Source organism: Eretmochelys imbricata, chromosome 13, assembly GCF_965152235.1.
Source record: "Eretmochelys imbricata isolate rEreImb1 chromosome 13, rEreImb1.hap1, whole genome shotgun sequence".
NCBI lineage: Eukaryota > Metazoa > Chordata > Testudines > Cheloniidae > Eretmochelys > Eretmochelys imbricata.
Genome location: NC_135584.1, coordinates 39,176,626 through 39,189,402, shown reverse-complemented (window position 1 = coordinate 39,189,402; position 12,777 = coordinate 39,176,626). Strand labels below are relative to the sequence as shown.

Genomic DNA, 12,777 nt, shown 5'->3' with positions numbered 1-12,777 from the left:
CGGGTTTTATGCTCCGTGTCAGAGTCTTTACTATATTTAAAAGTGTTCGGTGTAACTTGAAGAGCTGGCCCAGCGTCCCACAAATACAGCAATTCCGTGTCTCACCCCGGTGCACGGCGCAGGCCTGTGGAAGGAGACTATTCCGGCTCAGTCAGAGCCCTCCCGCCCCAAGCCCTTTCACCTCCCACCCCCGCTGGGCGAAAGCCACATGCAAATCCCTGCCCTGCTTAAACACCAGCCCCCGGTCCTGCGAGCCTCAGGCACCGCACGGCGCTGGCCTGCTGAGGAGTATCCCCAGACCCCTTCCTGCTACACCTCTGCGACATGGCGGTGCTGCGGGGGTTTCTTTTCGGCCTCTTGGCCGCTCCCTTCGGTGAGTATTTCGGGAACACGCAGACCCCGCTTTCGCTCCCTGCCCGCAGTGGAGCGTGGAGCGTCACTTCTCCTTTTCTCTCCCTTCGCCAAGGTGTCCTCTCACAGATCCAGCTGGTCCCGTCCGCCCCGGCAGCGGTGAAGCCCGGAGAGTCCCTCGCTGTGACTTGTAAAGTGTCGGGGGACTCCGTCGCTACCCGCGCCTGGTGGAACTGGGTGCGCGAACTCCCCGGCCGAGGGCTGCAATGGGTAGGGCGCATCCATTTCTCCGGGAGCACGAACTACGCCCCCGACCTCCGAACCCGAGCGACCATTGCCAAGGATGACGCCAAGAACGAGTATTACCTGGAACTCCGCTCCCTGACCGCTGCAGACACGGCCACCTATTACTGCACCAGGTGGGACCCACGGTGATACACTCCGTGACAAGCCGCTGGTGGGGAGTCTCCCTGAATGAGTCGGCTACGTCTGTTCCCTGTTACAATCTTCCTAGCTCTCCTAAGGCGCCGGAGAGCTTTCCCCCTTGGCGCTGCTAACTCGTTTCCAACCCCGACATGTTTCCAGGGAGTTTCTCCTATTTAGCTGGAATCTTCAATGACCGGGAGGAAGTGTGATTCAGGGATCAGGGAGCTGGCCAGAGGCGCGTCTGCCCTGTTTATTGCTCTGCGAGACCTGAGGCAATTCACTCAGAGCCAGATTTTTAAAGTTAAAGATTTTTAATAATTCCCGTTGAAACACCTTTAAAAATCTGGCCATTCATTAGTCTCTGTGACCGCCCCCCCCACACACAGACACACATGCTCCAGGTCTACCAAAGACTTAGAATCGTGGAATCATAGGACTGGAAGGGACCTGGAGAGGTCATTAGTCCCGTTCCCTACACTCATGGAAGGACTGAGTTTTCTCTTCTGAACCATCCCTGACAGTGTTTGTCTGACCCGCTGTTAAAAATCTCCAGTGAAGGAGATTCCACAGCCTCCCTAAGCATAAGACTCACCTTCCACAAGTCTCTCCAGGGCAGATTTTCAAAGTTGGGCACCTCAAGTTGCAGATGTGCAAATCTCACTGGATGCCTAAGTTTATCAGTTTAGCTCACACCCAGCCAGCTATTTTAAAGATATTTAGGTGCTTATGGTGTAGATATTTGCCTAACTCCCATTGATTTCAATGAGTTGTTGACACCTGGGTACTTTTGAAAATTCCAATGGTTGCTTATCTGGATGTTTAGGAACCTAAATGCCTCTGAGAATGTGGCTTTCTCTGCCTCAGTTTCCCATCTGTGTAATGGGGATATTGACACTTCCCTACTTCACAGTAGAGTTAAGAGCACAAAACACACTAAAGATTGTGCTCAGACACTGGTAATTAGCAGCAAAGAGTCCTGTGGCACCTTGTAGACTAACAGACGTATTGGAGCATGAGCTTTCATGGGTGAATCCTCTCTTCCTCAGCCGCCTGTAGTGGAAATTTCCAGGGGCAGATATAAATATGCAAGCAAGAATCAGGCCAGGGATAAGGAGGTTAGTTCTATCAGGGAGGATGAGGCCCTCTTCTAGCAGTTGAGATGTGAATACCAAGGGAGGAGAAACTGCTTTTGTAGTCCGCGAGCTAGTCACAGTCTTTGTTGAATCCTGAGCTGATGGTGTCAAATTTGCAAATGAACTGATGTTCATTTTTTAAATTCATACTTTTAAAGGTCGCCATCCTGCAGCAAAAAAACTTCAGGACCAGACTACAAAGAGAAACTGCAGAGCTTCAGTTCATTTGTAAATTTGACACCATCAGCTTGGGATTAAACAATTAGATCCTGACTAACAGGGCTATCCCTCTGATATGGTAATTAGGGCATATCAATGACTGAAGTGGATAGTAAAAATTTTCCTGTCAGAGCTTTTCTGCAATGGAAAATTAAGTATTTAGCTAAAGTTTTTTTCCAGAAAATCTCTTTGGGCATTTGGTTGAAAGATATTTTGGGTTTTGGCCAAAAAGTCCATGATTGGTGATGATTTTAAATTTTTACTTTTCAAGATTTTTTTTTTAACGAAAAGTTTTTCGGGGGGGAAACAACCCACTTTATACCCAGCTCTACTGGAATAAGACCCGTTCTCCATCTGGTTCAATCCTGCTGTTAGCTCAGTCAATGTAAACCAGACTCTGCTCTCAGTTACACTGGTACAAACCCAGCATCACATCACTAATATCTGTGGGATTATTTTAGGTATTCATCCCAGTCACTGAGGGCAGGACTGGACCCCATCAATATTAGCCTTGATTTCACAGGGAGCAGAAGCAGGCCCTACCTATATTTAAAGTTATTTCAAAGTTCCCCAGTGTCAGGGTTTCTTCCCCACTCTGAACTCTAGGGTACAGATGTGGGGACCTGCATGAAACCCCCCCTAAGCTTATTTTTACCACCTTAGGTTAAAACTTCCCCAGGGTACAAAGTATTTTATCTTTGCCCTTGGACTTTATTGCTGCCATCACCAAGCATCTAACAAATATATAACTGGGAAAGAGCCCGCTTGGAAACGTCTCCCCCCCCCCCCAAAAAAAAATCTTCCCAAACCCTCCACCCCCTTTCCTGGGGAAGGCTTGATAAAAATCGTCACCAATTTGCATAGATGAACACAGACCCAAACCCTTGGATCTTAAGAACAAGGAAAAAGCAATCAGGTTCTTAAAAGAAGAATTTTAATTGAAGAAAAAGAAAAAGAATCACCTCAGTAAAATCAGGCTGGTAAATACCTTACAGGGTAATCAGATTCAAAACATAGAGAATCCCTCTAAGCAAAACCTTAAGTTACAAAAAGACACAAAAACAGGAATATCCATTCCATTCAGCACAACTTATTTTATCAGCCATTGAAACAAAACAGAATCTAACGCATCTCTAACGAGATTGCTTATTAACCCTTTACAGGAGTTCTGACCTGCATTCCTGCTCTGGTCCTGGCAAAAGCATCACACAGACAGAGAGACCCTTTGTTTCTGCCCCCGCCCCTCCAGCTTTGAAAGTATCTTGTCTCCTCATCGGTCATTTTGCTCAGGTGCCAGCGAGGTTATCCTAGCTTCTTAACCCTTTACAGGTGAAAAGGTTTTTCCTCTGGCCAGAAGGGATTTAAACAGCTCTGTTTACCCTTCCCTTTATATTTATGACACCCAGATTAAATTTCTTTAATTTTCTGCTTCTGAAGAGATCATCTCCCAGACAGATCAGAATCCTGAGTTTCGCTTGATGAAAAGGGCCAGGCCCCAAGAGAGATCCCCACCTGCCACCAGACCTAATCTAGCAGCCAGTCAATTCTCCCCTGTTCCGCTGCAGGGCAGCAGCTGCTGCATCTTGATCTGTTTCCTCCATTTAGCCCAGAACCAGCTCCGTGCTGGCCCCTTTCATCTCCCCTCCCCGATGGGTGAAACCTGCATGCAAATCCCTACCCAGGGGGGTTCCTGTTTAAATACAAACTCCTGGTCCTAGAAGCCTCAGTCTCTCCCCAGACACTGAACTGCCCGGTCCCTGCTGCTGCGGAGTCAGTTCATTAATTCAGACCATCATGCACTCGTTTTTCACCCTCTTATTCCTCTTAGCCACCCATTCCTGTGAGTGTCTGTGGGAGGGGGTAGGGAAAGTTCTGCTTCGCTTGTACTGGAGGGAGAAATGTCCTTTGACTTCAGCAGAGCAGGGGGAGTCCCCGGGGAGTATCTGAACAGCATTATAATTCCTGAAACAAATTCCCTCCTTTTTCAGGTGTTCTTGCCCAAATCCAGCTGGTCCAGTCCAGCCCGGGAGTGGTGAAGCCCGGAGAGACCCTCACCGTGACCTGTGCAGTCTCGGGTCAGTCCATCACTAGTGGTCACGGCTGGCACTGGGTCCGGCAGCCTCCCGGGAAAGGGCTGGAGTGGCTGGGACGGAGATATTACAGCAGTTCCACCTGGTACACAAACTACAGCTCATCTTTCCAGAGCTGAATCACCATCTCCCCTGACTCCTCCAAGAACCGGTTCTCCCTGCAGCTGGCCTCCCTGGGAGCTGCAGACACCACCACGTATTACTGCGCCAGGCAGACACAGTGAAGCGGAGCAAAGCAGGGACCCGTGCAAAAAGGGGATGTGGATTCTGAACATACTCTCAGGCCTCTGGCATGGTGTAATTTATCTGTCTAGAGAAAGGGAAACACAAACACAGGAAATTTCCACTAGATGGAAATGAAGGGACATCTTCTGCTTCCTCTGTCCACTCCCTCCTCTCCCCAAATAGACTCCTTCGGTGCTAAACATTCATGAGAATCTTGGCACGGTGAAGAATCAACATCTATCGCTTCCTGGGGACTAGTCTACAAAAATCAATTACTCCGAATTAATATAAATCAGTTTAGCTAAATGGGTGCCATTTTTGTGTGTGCACACTCGTATTTCCATTTCAAATTTGTTCCAGTGGTTCAGCTTGGGAACCAGGAAAAATGCTGGAAGCAAAGTTTATAACCAATGCATAAGAATGTCCACACACAGAAAGTCAAAACGGTTAATCTCAATGGGACTGGAATCACATAGTTACTTACATCATCACCCCTGTGAGTGGAGGGCACACACACACACACAAACACACACACACACACCCCAGATCTCATTCCTTCCAGAAGGATACAAGCATCCACAGAGAGAAAGTGAGAGGGAGTGAGAATGCTCTTGTATTCCGAAACTCTGTAAAGGAACAAGTGAGTTTTCTCTCTCTCATAGAAACATGATTAGATATTGGATGAGACTCAAGGTCCATCTAATCTGGTATCCTACCTCCAACGGTAGCTGATGCTTCAGAGGAAGATTGTTTGCAGTGTTGTTGTAGCCCTGGTGGTCCCAAAAATATTAAGATACACAGGGTGGGTGAGGTAATATCTGCTACTGAAACAACTTCAAATAGTGAAAGAGACACGTTTTTGAGTAATGCAGATCTTCTCTGCAGGTCTGGAAAATATCAGACCTGAAGAAGAGCTCTGTGTAGCCAGACAGCTTGTCTCTTTCACCTATAGAAGTTGGTCTAATCAAAGATATTATTTCACTCTGTCTCTCAGAAGAAGGTGTAAAACCCACACAATAAGCAGATGGGTGATAATCTGTGCCACACACAGGTTTTACTAAAACAGATACTAAAACTCAAAGATTACTTATGGGCTTGATTCAGGAATCATTGGGTGAGGTTCAATGCCCTGTGTTAAGCAGGTCAGACTAGATGATCAAGTCCCTTGGTAATCCCATCTAGTCTTAATATCTACGAATCTATTAAAATTACAGAATTTTTCCCAATGTGATTGCAAATGAAATGAAATTATGTGAAAACTCAATGGAATTTTACTTTCAATGAGATTTGGCTGCCTTACTGCCTTAGGTCTTTCTGAAAAAAGAAAGACATTTAATTATAATAATTAACACAAGAACTCAGGCTCACACCTTCTGTTTAACCTTCAGTGTTTGCACACCACCTGCAGCAAGGCTTCCTGACATCTGCAGACAAAGCGACCTATTCCTGGGCCAGAGGCAGCCCCGTGACAGGGAGCAAAGCAGGGACTCACACAAAAGAGAAGAGGTCAGTAAACAATAGTGAGGTCAGAGTTACAGAGAGAGTTAAGCCATCCAGAGAGAGAGACACACACAGTAAATTCAATATGAAAAAACAGATATGAAGAGATTTTTTTCAGAGAATCCAGAACTTATCCCCTTTTCCTGGACACAGTTTCCTTTCAGCTCCCACAGGATCTCATCAAACTTCCTGAGAAAATAAATGTATTTGTTTTCATTGCAATGGTTCCAAGAACAGGCAGGAAAAGATTAATGGAAACGTAGATTACACAAAATCACTCAGGGCCCCGAGGCTCTGCTCCCTGATTTCTTCAGACAACACACAGCCAACCTGTGGAATTCTTTGCAAGAGGATGTTGTGAAGGCAAGACTATAACAGGGTTCAAAAAAGAACTAGATAAGTCCATCAATGGCAATTAGCCAGGATGGGCAGGGATTTTGCCCCTACCCTCTGTTTGCCAGAAGCTGGGAATGGGCAACAGGGCTTGGATCACTTGATGATTCCCTGTTCTGTTCATTCCCTCTGGGGCACCTGGCATTGGCCACTGTCGGCAGACAGGATACTGGGCTGGATGGACCTTTGGTCTGACCCAGTATGGCCGTTCTTATCAGCATGTGAATTTGTGGCTATTTCTGTGTATCCAGGTGTGTACAGGAGTATGTTTTCTGTGAACCAAGAAAGTCTCTTTCCTTCCAGTAGACGGTAACACTGACTCAGGCCCACACAAACCAAAATAAGCACAACAAATCTCATTCCCTGCCTTAGGAGGCAGCAGTCTTTCTCACACCCCACCAGAGTCCCCCCCCACCCCCGACCCCGTCTGCTCTGAACTCTGGTGTACAGATGTGGGAACCCGCATGAAACCCCCCCCCCCAGCGCATATCCTACCAGCTTAGGTTAAAACTTCCCCAAGGCACAAGTTCTTTTCCTTGTCCTTGGATGGTATTGCTGTCACCACCAAGTGATTTAAGCAAAAATTCAGGGAAGGGTCACTTGGAGCCCTCCCCCGCAAAATATCCCCCAAGCCCCTTCACCCCCTTTCCTGGGGAGGCTTGAGAATAATATGCCAACCAATTGCCTTAAATGTAAGTACAAACCAGACCCTTTATCTTTAGGACACTAAAATCAATCAGGTTCTTAAAAGAAGAGTTTCAGTATAAAGAAAAATGTAAAAGTATCACACCTGCAAAATCAGGATGGAAGATAACTTTACAGGGTAATAAAAAGATTTAAAACACAGAGGACTCCCCTCTGGACTCAGCTTCACAGCTACAGAAACAGGAATAAAACTACCTCTTACCATAGGGAAAATTCACAAGCTAAAACAAAAGATAATCTAACACATTTCCTTGCCTTACTTACAATTTTTGTAATCATAGATGAATCATTTCAGGTTTTATTTTCAGGAGATGTTGTCCCTTCCTGGTCTCTCTGTCCGGAGAGGGAACAATAAAAAGAGCACAAACAAAACCTCCTCCCTGCCCCCGCCAGATTTTAAAGTATCTTCTTTCCTCATTGGCCTTCTGATCAGGTGCCAACTAGGTTATCTGAGCTTCTTAACCCCTTACAGCGATTCAGTACGGCTTCCCAGGAGGGATTTTATGTTACCCTTATTTCTATGTTTATGACACACCCACCCTCACTCCGAGGCAGTTCTTCTACCTGGAAAGCACCTAATAATAAGGTGCTGTGTTTCCCTCCATCCTGGCTTTTCAGATTCGGTGCTGTGTCCTGCCATCACAGCCTGTGTTCTGGCAAAGCCCACGGGCTGCATCTTCTCTTCATTCCCTTTTCCTTCCCTCTCACCAGAGCTGCTTGTCAGGTTCTGTGGCCTAAACCAGCCCTTCCCTGAAATTCAGCTGCTGCTCCTTCCCCATCTGGCATTCCCATGTCATTTCCCCAAGGACACTGTTTATATCTATTTCATATGCCCAACACATTTTCCGAATAGCCACCGCTCCAATACAGGGACACCTTTTACTCAACTGTGGAGAAAGAAAGAAGGAAAGAAGGAAAGAAAGAAAGAAAGAAAGAAAGAAAGAAAGAAAGAAAGAAAGAAAGAAAGAAAGAAAGAAAGAAAGAAAGATCGTTCAAGTGTAGACTAGGGGATATAAACCCTGGAAAGGCACTTTTCTACCCAAATGAGAGTGCACACTTGGGGATAGACCAGGATATGTACACATGGATTTAAATTTACATTTAGGTTATACCAAAAATAATTTCCCCTGTAGACAAGGCCTAAGTCAAACTGGAGCAAGTCTGTTTCTAAACCACTCCTGACTCCCTAGAGCACTCAGATCTGGTCTACACACAGCTACACACATTCATATAACTGCTTGAGTTAGGAGAGTAATGTTTTCACCCATGTGGTTATAACAGTGCAAGGCCTACTGTGGATGAGGTTATACCCGAGTAAAGGTGCCTTACTCCAGTCTAGTTTGTCCTCTTTCTCGCTGGGTCATGAGCAGGCATTTTGTCCACCTTCTCCGTGGACGTCCCGGTGTCTGAGAGAAAGGGCAGAGTGTCTGACCCCAGAATATTAGGTGTCCCCGAGCCATTCCCTGCTCTTCTCAGCAATGTCCGAACCGCATAGCTTGGAACGGAGTCACTGGATACTTTACAGGTCAGTGTAAGGGATTGTCTGGGTCCAGCCTAACTCACACCTGCACACAGAGCAAGTTTCACTCCCTCCAGCAGGGCCCAGCAGTGTCTCTCTCACACTCTCTCTCCCCCTCACAGGTGTCTCTGCTACAGGAAAAGCACCGGACCCTAAGGCGATGCGTTTCCCCCACGCGTGCGCTCTAGACTGTCCCTGGGTTGCTGCCCTCACGGCCTTTATTCTGGCAGAGCCCAGAACCTGCACCGTCCCTCCCTTGGTCGCACGCTAACACATGAAGTTGATGTGTGACTCTGCTTCCCACCAGACAGCTCCCTACCTAGAGGGGCCCCTCCCTTTATACCCGCTAGGGAAACGCCGCATGCAAATCCCTGCCCCGGGGGGTTCCTGGTTAAATACAAACCCCTGGTTCTAGGAGCCTCAGTCTCTCCCCAGACACAGAACTGCCCAGTCCTGCCTGCTCGGGAGTCTCCCTCATTTTATGAGAAAGAGAATGACATCTCTGTGGCTTTTCCTTCTCCTGTTATTGGCCCCCAGCTGTGAGTGTCTCTTGGACAGTGGGAGAATTGGGGGCAGATGCACAGATTCATTGGCTGGCTAATTTCGTCCATATTTTGTTTTCCTCTCCCCAGGTGTCCTCTCCCAGGTGCAGCTGGTCGAGTCCGGCCCGGGAGTGGTGAAGCCCGGACAGACCCTCACACTGACCTGCGCTGTCTCGGGTGTCTCCATCACTGACAGCAGCTACGCGTGGAGCTGGGTCCGGCGGCCCCCCGGGAAAGGGCTGGAGTGGGTGGCACGTATATATCCGTACAACGGGAACAAGTGGTTTGCCACGTCGCTCCAAAGCCGGACCACCATCTCTTCGGATACCTCCAAGAACCAGTTCTCCCTGCAGCTGGCCTCCCTCGCGGCTGCAGACACCGCCATGTATTACTGTGCCAGAGACACACAGTGACACAGAGCAAAGCGGGGCTGGTACAAAAAGGGGAAGCGGATTGTCTAGACTCACTCGGGGCCCTTTCACACTCACGTCTCCATTAGAAGTGGAGTGAGACAGTGGCCAAAAGGAGGTTTAGGAGGTGGACATCGGGGAGGGAAAATTCCTGGTCTACTAACTCAGCTCCTCCTAACACGGACACCCAGAGATCACATCTCACGGCTCCCCAAGAGGGAATCAATCAGACAAGCACCCGCAGGTCTCATTCCCATCGGTGTGGGAGGATTTATAGCTATAGCTATACACATATCAATACGAATACAATATATAAATATGTATGTGTCTATATTAAATCTATTCAGTGCATATCTCTCTGTGTAGACACACACTAAACATTTCCCCTGTCATTCACACATTACTGGGGTAATTTTGATCGCTAATTCGGCACCTGAGGTCCGAGTGTCGCTGGTTTAAACCCTGAGGAACAAGGTTTAACTTCCCTGCCAAATTCTGCCCCTCTCCAGTGCGTGTCCCAGCCCCGCGCCTGACTTACCACAATTACAGATGTGTGTGTGTGTGTGTGTACATATTGTGTGGGTCTATATGTGTAGACACTTACTAAATATTTCCCCTCCATTCACACTACTGTGGTTCTTTTGGGTGTCGATCACTGATTTGGCTTCGGAACCCCTGAGGTGTGACTATCACCCGGGGTTATGCTCAGATAAATTGGTTAGTCTCTAAGGTGCCACAAGTCCTCCTTTTCCTTAAGGACAAGGTTTAACATCCCCGCCATATTCTGCCCCCTCTCCAGTGTGGCCCCAGCCCCGGCCCTGACCTACCACAATCACAGGACTCCTTTGGATGCAGCCCAGAAGCTGCCGCTCTCCTGTCTGCCAACTTCCCGGCCTCCCTCCCTGCCCGGAAAGGTGTTTGCTAGTTTACTTGGGCAAATCCAAGCTTTCTCCCTCTCTCACTTAGACGGGGTGGCCTCTGAGCTAGAAAGACCAAGACAAAGAGAGCTGTCCCTCACCCTCCCGGTCCCGGGCCCCCTTTACCCAAATCCCCGCTCCATTTTCTGAATCCTCTTGCTTCCCCTTGGCTGCTTTCACCTGTGTTTTGTGTGAGCGTCTGCCTCTGTACAACCATATTCCAAATTCTCTTTCCAACCCCACTCAAATGACGTCAACAATTCAAAACGCGCCCATATCCAGTGGGTTTGGGGATCCCAATTCCCTTAAATCCTGTTCCAAAACCCCACCCATATCTGCAAATTTCACATTAGCCACACACCTGTCCCCCACCCCGCTGTACGACTCTCAGGAGATGGACTCAGAGGATTAAGGCTGCGGGGTTAAGAAGCCTGCGATATTTAGGAGCCAGAATCTCCCTGGATTTCACTGGCAGTTGGATGCCCAGCCCCCAACTGGTCTCTGTTCTTCTCTACCCAGTGTCACCAGACCCTGTGAGAGACTCCCAACGATTCCTGGATTTCTCCAAGGAGAAACTGCTGAGCTTGAATTAACATGCAAACTAGACACCGTGAACCTGGGTTTGAAGAGAGACTGGGAGTGGCTGGGTCATTCCACATATTGAATATATTTCCCCGTGTTAAGTGTCCTCCCACCTTCTTGTCAACAGTCTAAATGGGCCATCTTGATTATCACTACAAAAGTTTTTTCTCCTGCTCATAATAGCTCATCTGAACTAATAAGCCTCTCACAGTTTGTATGGCAACTTCCACCTTCTCTGTATGTATCTATCTTCTTACTACATGGTCCATTCTATGCATTTGGTGAAGTGAGCTGTAGCCCACGAAAGCTTATGCTCAAATACATTGGTTAGTCTCTAAGATGCCACAAGTCCTCCTGTTATTTTGGGGGATACAGACTAACACGGCTGCTACTCTGATTCCTGGATTTGACCCTCACAATCCGCACTGAGGCAGGGAAGTCTCTTTAACCCCATTTTACAGACGAGGCACTGAGGCCCAGACACACTAAGGCGGAGATTACCCCACTCGCCTAGGGTATGTGGGCACCCACCTCCCACTAACTCGAGTGGTATCTGTGCACCCACAGCCCCGACGTGGATTTACCCAACGGCAACAGGGAGGGTCTGAGTTATTTAGGATCTGACCCTGCGACTTCTGTCCCCGCTGCTGGGGCCCCAGGCGAATCACCAGACCAATGTACATGTGCCCTGAGCTGAGCGCACTGTGTCTCTGGGGTGTAAAGGGGACCCCGTCCCCGAGGGGACATGGCCATGTGCTGATCGCTCAATTCCGCCTACTCTTACACCCGTCCTGGGGAACCTGCGTGCGAATCTCTGCCCCGGGGGTTCCTGTTTAAATCCAAACCCCTGGTTCTAGGAGCCTCAGTCTCCCCCCGGACACAGAACTGCCCGGTCCTGCCCGCTGGGGAGTTTCCCTCATTCTATGAAAATGAGAATGAAATCTCTGTGGCTTTTCCTGTCCCTGTTCTCTGCCCCGGCCTGTGAGTGTCTGTCGGGTAGTGGGGGAAATCAGGGACCGAGCCGCAGACTTTTCCAGTGGGTAACGTTTGCTTTTCTCCCCCTCCCCCCCCCCCCCCCGCCCCGAGAGATGTTCTCTCCCAGATGCAGTTGATCGAGCCCAGCCCGGGCATGGTGAAGCCCGGAGAGACCCTCAGCATCACCTGTGAAGTCTCCGGAGTCTCCGTCAGCAGCTACCATTGGCGCGGGGCCCGGCAGCCCCCCGGGAAAGGGCTGGAGTGGATGGCGGTTATCCGCAGCACTGCACAGGGAGGGACCAGAGAGTACAACTCGGCTCTCACACCTCGGGTCACCATCACCAGGGACCCCTCGAAGGAGGAAGTTTATCTCCAGCTCCGCTCCCTGGCAGCTGCGGACACCGGCATCTATTACTGTGCCCGACACACGGTGACACGGAGCACCGGGACTGGCACAGAAAGGGGAAGCGGATTTCTAAATAGTCAGGCGACTTGAACACTCAATTTGTGCTCTAGGAGAAGAGACAGGCGGGGCATTCACCCACAGTGGGATCACAGGAACCAACCCCCTTTCTCTCCCTACATCCCACCCTCTCCCAGCCCCTTCCTCCGCTTCCTCGTGCTGCGCACTGACATGTGGACCCGGGGACTCACTGAGACGGGGTGACGGCTACATTAACGGTGAGATACTCTGGGCCTGGTTTCCAAAAGATGCTCGGCCCCTGCGTCTCTGATTGACCCTCAGTCACTGCTGTGGGGGATTATCCACTTCTGGGAATCCGGCTCGCTG

The 12,777-nt window shown here is 49.0% G+C and overlaps 1 pseudogene; it reads left to right on the top strand.

The window, feature by feature from the left end:
• The first annotated feature begins 324 nt into the window (after nt 1–324).
• LOC144273264 (immunoglobulin heavy variable 4-4 pseudogene) lies at nt 325–8,717 on the top strand (annotated as a pseudogene).
• Nucleotides 8,718–12,777: the final 4,060 nt, after the last annotated feature.